This window comes from Coffea arabica, chromosome 6c (assembly GCF_036785885.1).
Source record: "Coffea arabica cultivar ET-39 chromosome 6c, Coffea Arabica ET-39 HiFi, whole genome shotgun sequence".
NCBI lineage: Eukaryota > Viridiplantae > Streptophyta > Magnoliopsida > Gentianales > Rubiaceae > Coffea > Coffea arabica.
In genome coordinates, this window is record NC_092320.1 from 53,375,818 (window position 1) to 53,386,967 (window position 11,150).

The window sequence follows — 11,150 nt, forward strand, 5'->3', positions numbered from 1 at the left end:
TTATGCAAATTATGTAAGGTTGTCTATTTTTTTTTTTTATCATTGTCAAGTGATGTCAATCACTAAAATAACACCATCTTAGGGTAGCAATTGGTGCCATTTTTTTGTTTACTATATCATTTATTTAGTGCCTTAACTTTTTTTTTTGTCAAATATTCATTTGTAATAAAGCATAATGTCTTAGGGCAGAGTGTAATTTCACTGTATCTTAGTGTAACAATAGGGTTTAAATTTCTGACAGGGGAGGTCAGTATAATTTTTAAAATTTCAAAAGAGATCAGTGAAAGTATCAAAAACTCATGAGAGGTTGTTAAAATTATCAAACATATAGACTAAAAGTGAAAGCTCATCAATCACGCCGTTATCATCATTTGCACATGTGTTGGCGGGTGATTCGCTGCTGATGACATGGATGTTGTGCTGGCTGTGGTAGTCTCTGATTGTTTGTTGCGCTCTGTGGTCAAACAATTAAGTGGTTATTTGGTGATGTGTTGTTGGGCTCACAGATTAGTTAATATTACGATTCTAACCCTTTGGTCAAAGCCTATTTACATGCGGAACTGTTATTCTAACTATTAGGAGTTCGGTGTTTTTTCAAGGGTGTGTTGGTAATGTGCCTTTTATCGCATCCGGTTTGCTTAACCAGAAATTCAGTTTCTTCTTTGGTGAGCGTGCCAGCAGAGCTCCATTCTGAGTTTTACCGTACCTTTTCCCCATGATTTTTCTTTCTTTCCTGAGGTGAACGTGATTGTAGTGATGAAAGCAGTTGCTTCTCTGACTTCCTCTGTTCTTCATTCGTATGTCAGTGACCTTTTTGCACTAGCTTTTTCTCTGTCTTGTTTGCCATTTGACTTTCATGTGGTGTCCCGATTGTTATACAAATTTTTTGCAAACTGTTTTGCCCTTGTAGTTCCAACTCAAGCAATGAAGCAATTGTTTGGTAATGTGGCCGTTGGGCTCATAAATCCATTGATATTACCATTTGAGCGCTTCACTATGTCGGTATTTACATTAAGACTTTTATTATATTTTATTGTTCAGTTGTTTTTTGAAGGGTGTATTGGTAATGTGGCCTTTGTTACATCTCATTTGGTTAGCCAGAAATTCAGCTCCTTCTTCAAGAAAGTCAGCAAGGTAATTCTGTGTTGAGCAGTCGTACATTTTCTCCAGGATTATTTTCGTTCTTTCCCGAGGTTTAGGTGATTATGATGATGAGAGCTATTGCTTATCCCTGTTTTTTCAACTATATAGCCAATTGGTATGGTAATGGCTATTTTGGTGTTACTACTCTTCCTTATTGTTTACCACTTGATGATATCGCGTGAACTCTTCTGCTCTTTTATAAAACTATTTTACTATTTACTACATATTTTTCCTTTCCCTTCCTCAATCTTTGGTTCTTGCCGTTTTCATATCTTAAATTAACTTATGCATATTTTGCCAGATATATGTTAATGTTCAGTTCTACCCTTCATTATTTGTTTAGTGCGTTAGTTTCCTTCTGTTTACCTTAGTTACTTCTCTCTCCAATCTCTTCATAAGAGAGTTACTACATGTGCATTAATATAGGTAGATGTCTGCCTTTTGTCAAATTTTTTTTGTTTACTTACTGTACTTTTGTTACCTTTTTTTGTTTACTTTTTAGACATCACTTTTTCAACTTTATTATTCGTGCCGTGCAAATAACCGTTTACTAATTGAATTTTTGCATTATGTTTCTTTGTTAGCTCTGTGTTTATTCAACTTTTTTTTATTGTTTTTTAGGCTTTTCAGTTACTTGATTTACTGCTCGTTCAATGCCTGTAGTTGTTGTTGATTGTTAGTATTTCACTTCTATTTCTATGTTTTCAATGCCTTTTGTGTGTTGCTATTAGCCTATTATTTCTGTTGTATTATAATTTTTTTGCTTTATTTTTCCTTATTCTTTATTGTTGTCTGCGACTTTTTTTAACTCTTTGTTGTTCAATCATAAATTTTTCTTTGGTCAAATTTTGCACTTGATAATTTTTAACTTTAGGTTCATTTCTCTTATGTAGCTCTATTTTATCTGCTTCATCTTGTTTTTGGTTTTCTTTTATTGGACTTATTGTTTCAGATATTTACTCTTGTGCTTTCGTTCAAAAGAAGTGCTATTTATTTTTTTATTCTGCTTGTTATGACTAGCTGCTGCACCTTTTTTTTCTTGATCATTCGATGCTATTGTTAGATTATCTGCTCTGTTTTTCTCCCGTTTTATAGAATTGTTTAGAAGCATGTATTTTTTTTAATTCCTATTGTACAGTTTGTTGTTGTCTTTTAAATTTGTTTTTAAAGACTCTTCTATTCTTACCTCTTGTGTTGTTATCTTTTCGGTATATATTATTCAAAGATGGATAAGAATGCTAGAAGATGGAAAAGTTATGTAGAAATGCCGGATAGTCAGAAAGCTGATCTCCTTCATCGTCCACGAGAATGTGACGTTGCAAAGAGGAGAAACGCTACTGTGTCTTCTTCTGTTGAGACAATTCAGTTTCAGAGGCCTAAAGAAAATAGTAGAGATTATTTTGCTAGGACTCCATTTTGTTATGTTTAAACTAGTGTTTGTTTAGTTGATGATGCAACTCGTTATATGCCGACTTCTACCTTTTTAGGTGATGATAGAAATAGTTCACTTAGTAGTCAATCTAAACATGTTACTTCGGATTTTGCTGGTTTGTGCAAGTCATCTTTCGCTTTTGAAGGATTCTCAAATAAGGATCCAGTCGTTCAAATATTAGATAGTCTTAGTAGTAATTTACAATTGAAAAATCACTCGTGTTTCTTCTGTTACACTAACCTGCACTTCGTCACTTCTTTCTAGAGGTATAGTGCTAATTTGTTATTCTTCGAATGCCTATATCCCATTTTCTTATTACAAGACGTATCTTTGTTAATTCCTTCCATGTGATCTATTCATATTTCTCTTCTGTTAACAGACTGTCAAAAACTCATTTCTTTTAACACCTATTTAAGTCTATTTGACTTTGTATTTGCCGTGAATATCTCTTCTACATGTGCATTTGTGCTTTGTACCAGATATTTCATTCACCTTTCTTAGTCATGGACATTTTGTCTATTTTTTTTTCCTTTGAACTTTTATCTGTTATTTATTCTCGAGACAAGGCATATGTTCTCTGAGTTGCCAAAAGACTGAAATTAGTACTTCTACAATTGTTCACTATGTTTTAGTGCATGTCAGATAAAATCCTTTAGGTTCGTCAGTATTTTTTAAAACAGCTAGTTGCTTCTATTTATAATCATTAGACATATCTGTATAGTTTTGTCATTATACTAAAATCCTTCCAGGAATCAGTCTTCAGCTTCCACCTTCAAAATTAGCTCACCTAGAAAGGATTTTAAGTCAGTCTATTATTTTTTCTGCTGCTCTAAATTGTGATCATTGTAGTGCTAAACGCTTCCATTTAGAACCTCCTTCTTTTTGTTACCTGAGAGGTGAAATTTCTATTGTTGCTCCTGCTATATCTTATACTCTTAAACATCTATTTATTGGTAATGACGAAGAATACAAGTATTTTAGAAAAAATCTCGTACATATAATAATAATAATATGGCATTCACATCTTATGGTGCTAAGTATGATCGTGAATTGATAACGAATGCAAAAGAGATTTATGCATTTCGAGTCCAGGGTCAAGTCTGTCATTTTTTGGATAGTTTAATTTCTTTATTTGATAAATCGTCCGGAGTTCAATTGTACTTTTATGACACTGATGAAGAACTTGCAAAGAGGGCTCAAAATTCTGATAAACTTTGGCCGAGTACTCTCAAGCTACTCATGACAATTCTACAGGAAAATCCTTATACCAGATTTTTTAAGGATCTTAGGGATGTTCCGACCATTAAAAACCATACTATAATTCTTTAGTGTTATCTTGGGTTGGATCAGCGTGTTTTTAATCTTCCTACTACGTCTGAAGTAGCTGCTATATGGACTAAGACAGATGATGAATCAGTCAAAAAGAGCCCTCACATTCAAATTTATAGCCATTCAAACACAAGTTATAGAGTTCAATCATATTATGCATGTTACTATCCTCTTCAATATCCTACTTGTGACGCTGATGTTGATGTTGATTTTTCTTCTGTTTAGAATCCTTCTAACTTATTCAGTTTGGAAGATATAGGCATGTTTATTTCTTATAAGTATATCTTTATGATGTTATTGTGTTTAATTGATTCGCTTATAATATGCCTTTCTTATTTTTATTTAGCTGCTCAATAGAAAAAAGATAAGGATTCTACAATGTCTGCTAGAGAGTACTACTGTTACCGATTACAGATGAGAGATAATGACGATTCTATGTTGGTTCATAGTTTGAAATTGTTGTAGCAGTTTTTTGTTGGCACATATATAAAAAATTGAGACATCTAGGCTTGATTTTCATAGGAAGCAACAAAATAAAATTAGAACAGAAATCCTTCAAGGAATTATGGACAGTGTTCCAATAGGCCAAACCGAGGGTTCTAGAATTGGTCGATGAATAGTCTTACCAGCTTCATTTGTCATCTACCCAAGGGACATGAGGCAGAGATATCTTGATGCAATGACCTTAGTTCAAAAGTATAGAAAACCTGACATATTTCTTACTATGACCTACAATCCAATGTGAGAGGAAATTCAGGATAATCTTCAATTTCATGAAAAATCATAGGATAGGCCTGATTTATTGGTTAGAGTATTTAGAGCTAAGTTTGAGATGTTAAAAGCAGAGTTGCTTAAGAAACAAATTTGTGGAGAGGTTAAAACTTGTGTCTATGTCATTGAGTTCCAAAAGCATAGTTTTTCGTATGCTTATTTACTGCTGATAATTAATCCAGGGTCCAAGTTGTTGAATCCAGAGTCATACGACAAATTGTGTCTGCTGAAATACTTGATCCTGACAAAAATTGGCATTTATATTCGCTTGTAATTAAACATATGATTCATGGACCGTGTCGTGACAAGGATAAGAAAGCCCCTGTAAGAGGAATGGTGCATGCAAAAATCATTATTCTAAGAATTTTGCACCTTATACAGTTCATGGTGAGGATAGCTATCCATGTTATAGAAGAAGAAATAATAGTAGAAAAATAAAGGTGCGCAGGCATGTATTGGACAACTGATGGGTGATACCTTACAACCCATAGTTGCTAGCTTTGTTTGATTGTCACATGAATGTTGAAATCTGCTCCAATGTTAAGCTTGTTGAGTACCTTTATAAATATGTTTTTAAAGGTCATGATCTTGTTAGTTTAGTGTTGTTGATCAAGAATCTACTGGTAATATTGATGAAATTAATTGCTTCCAACAAGAATGTTGGGTTTCACCTCCAAAAGCTTTCTAGCGCATATATGAATTTCAACTAACAGAAATGAATCCATCAGTTTATATCTGCAGGTTCATCTTCCTAACCAACAATTTGTTTCTTTTGATAAAAGGTTCAGATTTGTGGCACTTTTTGAAGAAAATTGATTTTTCAAAGACTGCTGACTGAGTTTTTCAAAATGAACAAAACAAATGTTACGGCTCAGAATTTGAAATGCTTATATAAAGATTTTCCTCAACATTTTTTATGGATGCCAAAAACAAAGACATAGTAAGAGAGAAGTCGTAAAAAGTCATAGGAAAATTGGTGACTGTTGAATCTAGAGAAAAAGAAAGATAATACTTTAGACTTCTACTTACACAAGCTCAAGGACCAACATCATTTGATGACTTGCTTATCGTCACAGGTCACAAAATGAGCTCTTTTAGAGAAGCTTGTTTGCAGTTAGGATTATTAGAATCTGATTCCTATATAGAAGAAACCTTACAGGAAACTACTCATATCCAGATGCCTTATTTATTAAGATCCTTATTTGCCATGCTTCTATTCTATTATTCTCCAAAAAATCCTAAATATCTTTGGAAAATTTTTGAAGAGGAGCTATCTTCTGATCATAGACAAAGCCGCACGCACGTTCATTGTACATCAGTAGACATTAAAAGGAAGGTTCTTGAGGATATTAACAGGACATTGGAACACATGGAAAAAAAACCTTGATGACTATCATTTTCTTGAGGTCTACTTTACATGCTCTTATAATGAGCGCCTGACTAAACAAATTCAAAGCGAAACAAACATACATGTTGATCCAGAAGATATGCTTCTTCCTTTAAAATTGAATGCTGAACAGAAGCATGCATTCGATTTGATTCTAGATTCAATATTCAATTCAAAAAGTCCGGCTTTTTTTTTATTGATGGGTCAGGCGGAACAGGTAAAACTTTCTTGTATCGAGCAGTTCTTGCAATTCTTCGTTCGCAAGGATACGTGGCAATTACAGTTGTCACATCTAGTGTCGCAACATCCGTTCTCTCTGGTGGTAGGACTGCGCACTTCATGTTTAAGATTTTTTTGAATTTTTCAAAATAAAAAACTTGTCAATTAAGTAAACAGAATGGTGTTGCCAAGCTGATCATTAAAGCTAAATTAATCTTATGGGATGAGGCTTCAATGGCAAAAAGAGAAACAATAAAGGCATTTAATAGTCTTCTTACCGATATAATGAAATCTTATATGCCTTTTGGAGGAAAGACTATTATTTTTTACAATGATTTCCGACAAACTCTGCCAGTTATTGAACAGTTAAGTGAGGAAGATTTGATTAGATCAAGTCTTCTACATTCATCTTTATGGTTTCATATGCATAAGCTACAATTGACGACAAATATGAGAGCTGCCTTAGATCCAGCATTTTCAAATTTTTGCTTAAAGTAGGAGAAGGTGTTGAACTTGTTAATGAACATGATTAGATATCTCTTGCACCTCATCTGGTTACTCCTTACCATAACAAAGACAAATCGCTCGACAGGTTAAAATCATATATTGAATTGTAAATAGTTCATTTCCTATGTATATTTTTACTATTTATCCTAATTACATGTAAATTCTTCCAGGTTACTTGGAACTGTCTTCCTTGATTTAAATCTGTACTCATGCGATCCTTATCAAATGATAAATAGATGTGTACTCTGTCCAAAAAATAGTTCAGTGGATGAAATTAATGGAATGATGATTGAAAAATTTCATGAAAATCTTCATAGATATATAAGTTGTGATAGAACAATTGATAGGAGATATCAAGCAGATTATAAGGACTTTCTAAATTCTTTGAACCCAAAAGGTCTACCTCCTCATGAACTTTTGCTGAAAGAAAATTGTCCTATAATGCTTCTAAGAAATGTCAGCCCAACAAATGATCTTTGAAATGGCACAAGGTTAATTGTAGAGAATTGGGTGAGCACACTATTTTTGCTGAAATTGTCTCCGGTCCCCATAAAGGAAAAAAGGTTTTTATTCCAAGGATTCCTTTGCAAACTTCTGATAGCGAAAAGAATGGTATTCTATTTATGTGAACACAATTTCCTGTTCATTTATGCTTTGCAATGACAATCAATAAATCTCAAGGTCAAACTCTTGATTATGTTTGAATTTATCTCTATAAGCCTGCCTTTTCTCATGGACAACTCTATGTTGCTCTCTCTAGAGTCAGAAGTTCATGTGCAGTTAAAGTTTTAATTATTTCAGGCACTTTTGATGACTTAAAAGTTGATGGTAAAACAAGAAATGTTGTCTTTTGTGATATATTTCGTTTGACTAAGATATGATATATAAGGTATAATTATCCACACCATTGAATAGTTATTGCTTTATGATATGAACAATGAAATGTTGTTTACCAATTTGCCATTGTATTTCTACTTTTACTTAAAATTGCAGAATGGAACATGTTATCCGAATAAAAGATGTTTTGCTTGGCTCTGAAGGGTGGGCCTGCAAGGTCACCGTGCAAGAAAAGCAGCAGATAATTTGATCAGCAACAACGCCTACAAAAAAACCGAAGTTTATTTTTTTGGATTCAGATATCTCCTATTTACTGTCATCATATATACTTTTTTCCTACTATATAATTAAATAATTCATTACTAAAGGAACACATTAATATGATCTTTATATTTTTATTATAATGAAGACATCTGCTACTTTTATCTACAGTTCAATACATACATAATTAATAACTTTATGAATGTTTTCCTTGTGAATAGGGATCACAAGTAAAGGGAATTATATTCAATAATGACATTTCAAAAATGAGTCCTACCCTTCAAGTTTATAAAAAGTATCTGATTTCAAATGCTATAGTGAGGCTCATTCTGTGAGGACTCGAAAATTTTCTTATTTATTGAATATTACAAGTTTACTTAAATATTTATTTACTCAATTTCCCCAAATTATTTATTTCGACCATTTGAAATCCATTTATGTGGAACAACGCCTCTTTTATATTTTCTAAAGCGTTTTGTTGGAAAATTCACTTTTCGAAATTCATTTACTGCGGAACAATGAGTGCACGTCTTTCGAGGCTATACTTGAATCGGGGGTGTATTAATATTGGAGAGTTAAGAATAATCAATGGTGGATTAAGAAAGGTTAATTGAGGAATTAATACTCGACTCACATAAAGACTCACAAATTTATCTATTTTAACTCCAAATTCTAACTCATTTAATTATTTATTTGGTCATTTACTCCGAATATTATTTTCTAACCTCTTGAGACCTAATTACATTAATCTATGACTTCATTATATTTTTAAAGTGACTCGTATCAAAAATTAATTTTTAAAAGGTCGATTAATGAAAATAGTGAAAACGTGTTTGAAAATTTTAGCCAATTGGGAGTACAATAAACTCGAAAATTTGGAGACATGTACAATAGTTCTAAAATAGGTAATTTTAGGTTTAAGTACTCAAATGATAGTTAGTGGTACAATCGTTATAAGAATTTCTCGAAGGTTTCACTTTATCGCGTCTAAATTGGAAATATGCGTTTTCACGCGCGCGATTAATTGAGGGACTTTAAACCATTATTTTGGGATAATTAAAAGTGAATAATATTTATATGAATATAAGTGCATTAGAGGTTTAGTGCACTGGTGAAACAAATGCAAGAGAAATCGAGCACGAAACACGCGCGAGTACGCGCGTGTAGAAGAGTTGACTTTTGCATCAACATGGGCCACACGTTTGAAGCTTCTCAAGGAAGCTAAAAATTGATCAAATTTTCCTCTCTCTTCCCTCTCATTTCAGCCGGCCAAGGAGAGCAACAAGAACACCAAGTTTTTTCAAAATTCTCTTCACCAAAATCATCATCAAACTTCACTCAAATCCTACCAAATTTTCACAGCACTTAGCTCTACACTAGAGGATCATCTTGAGCTATAAAAAAGGGAAGCTTTCACGGTTTTTCTTGGCAAAAGGGGAGACCGAAATTTTTGATTTTTGCACACCAAAGAAGTAAGTGATGATCAACTCATAGAATCTTGTCTTTTGGAAGTCATATAGCATGATTAAGCTCTAGCATGCCTTTGGTTAGCTTGTTTATGGTGTAAAATGAAATGGGCGGGCTCTATGAACTCCCACCTTTGTCTTGGGGACTGATCTCATACTTGATGATGGATCTAATGTTGAATTAGTGCTCAAAATGGTAGATTAATGTTGCATAACTAGAAGAAACTTCAAGGAGTGCATGGAGAAAAAAAATTCAGATTCTGCCCCTGCTTTGAACGTACCCTTTTATGCAGAATTTTGAGGGTTTAATGGCTTGTATATGATGTTTATATGTTGTATAGATGGTGTACAAAATTTCATTGAAAAATATTGAGGTTTGGTTGGTCAAATGAATTATTTTCGTGAAGGTAGCAGACCTGGAAACTGTTCCTGTAATACTCAGGCAGCCCTCTTGTTTTGTTCATAACTCGGTGCTCCGACGTCGAAATCGAGTGCCATCAATGGCATTTGAAACTAGACATTCCCAGATTTCCATTGGTACCAAATCACGTTCTGGTTCCACTTGAGTGAGCCACACCATTCGATTGAAAATCACTGTCCTGTTTCGTTTCTCTCCAGGAGACAGGACAGGAGTTGGATCTTGATGCTCAAAAACGAGCTATTTTTGAATGGAATTTGAAAATGGTTTCTCCTAAGAAATTCTAGCCTTATGAAAGAGCTTTCCAACACTACAAATCATTCTCAATTCCGAGTTGAATTGAGTGATTATGATCAAAATACGAAATCTGCCATATTCTTGAAAACCCTAAATTCTAGGCAGATTTGATATTTGACTTGGTGTGAACTTGTCAATTGAATTTCTTGGAGATAAACACTTACCAAATGTGCCATGAATGTTCCTTAGGCTTTGCCTACACAAATGAACCAAGTTTGAAGGATTTCTGGGCCAAATGTTGGAAATGAAGAACGAAAAACTCAAGGTAGTTCTGCTTTAGAATTTTCAAAATTTTGATTGTTTGGTTGACTACCTTTCCCAAGGTATTTTTCCATGAAATTTAATAGAATGATACCCTTTATATAGGAGTGTTATTCTACCAAAGTTAGTACCAATTCAAGTCCGTTTCAATACCTAACCAAAGTCCCAAAGTTGGAAACCCAAATCTGGAAATTTGTTCACCAGTTTTGAATTTTTCCCAAACTTTGAACTACCGTATCTCGGTGCTCGAAACCCCGATTCTTGATCCACTTATTCTGTTATAAACCTTACTTGCAACTCTAATTGAGTTACAAATTTCAGAGGTTAGCTCGCAACGTGTGAATTTTTCTGAATTTCCAAAGTTGGCGAAAAACCAACCCCAACACAACCTTAAGTACTCTGAAACAGTAATTTTGAACCCATTTTTGAATATCTTCCATTTAGAATCATGGAAAAGTGTTTTCTAAGAACTTTTAGTACTTTCAAAGAGGTTTTCAACGGTACCAAGTTTTTCAATTTTTGACATGTAGAATGCGAGATATGGTTTTTCAAAATATCGTATCAAAAACTGAAAATTTTCTGAATTCCAAAGGAAGGGAGTTTTCAAGCACTCCTTATTCCTTTGATATTATTTGAACGTTTTATACTTGATTTTCCAAAATGAAAACTCGATTGCTCTTGTACTTTAAGAAACTCTAATTGAATCTCGATTTACGAGTAATTGAGGTTCGTTTTCATGAAATTTCCTTAAATTGTACTAACATACAATCTTCCTTGATAATTGGGGCACGTGAATGATAATACATTATTATTTGTTTAGGC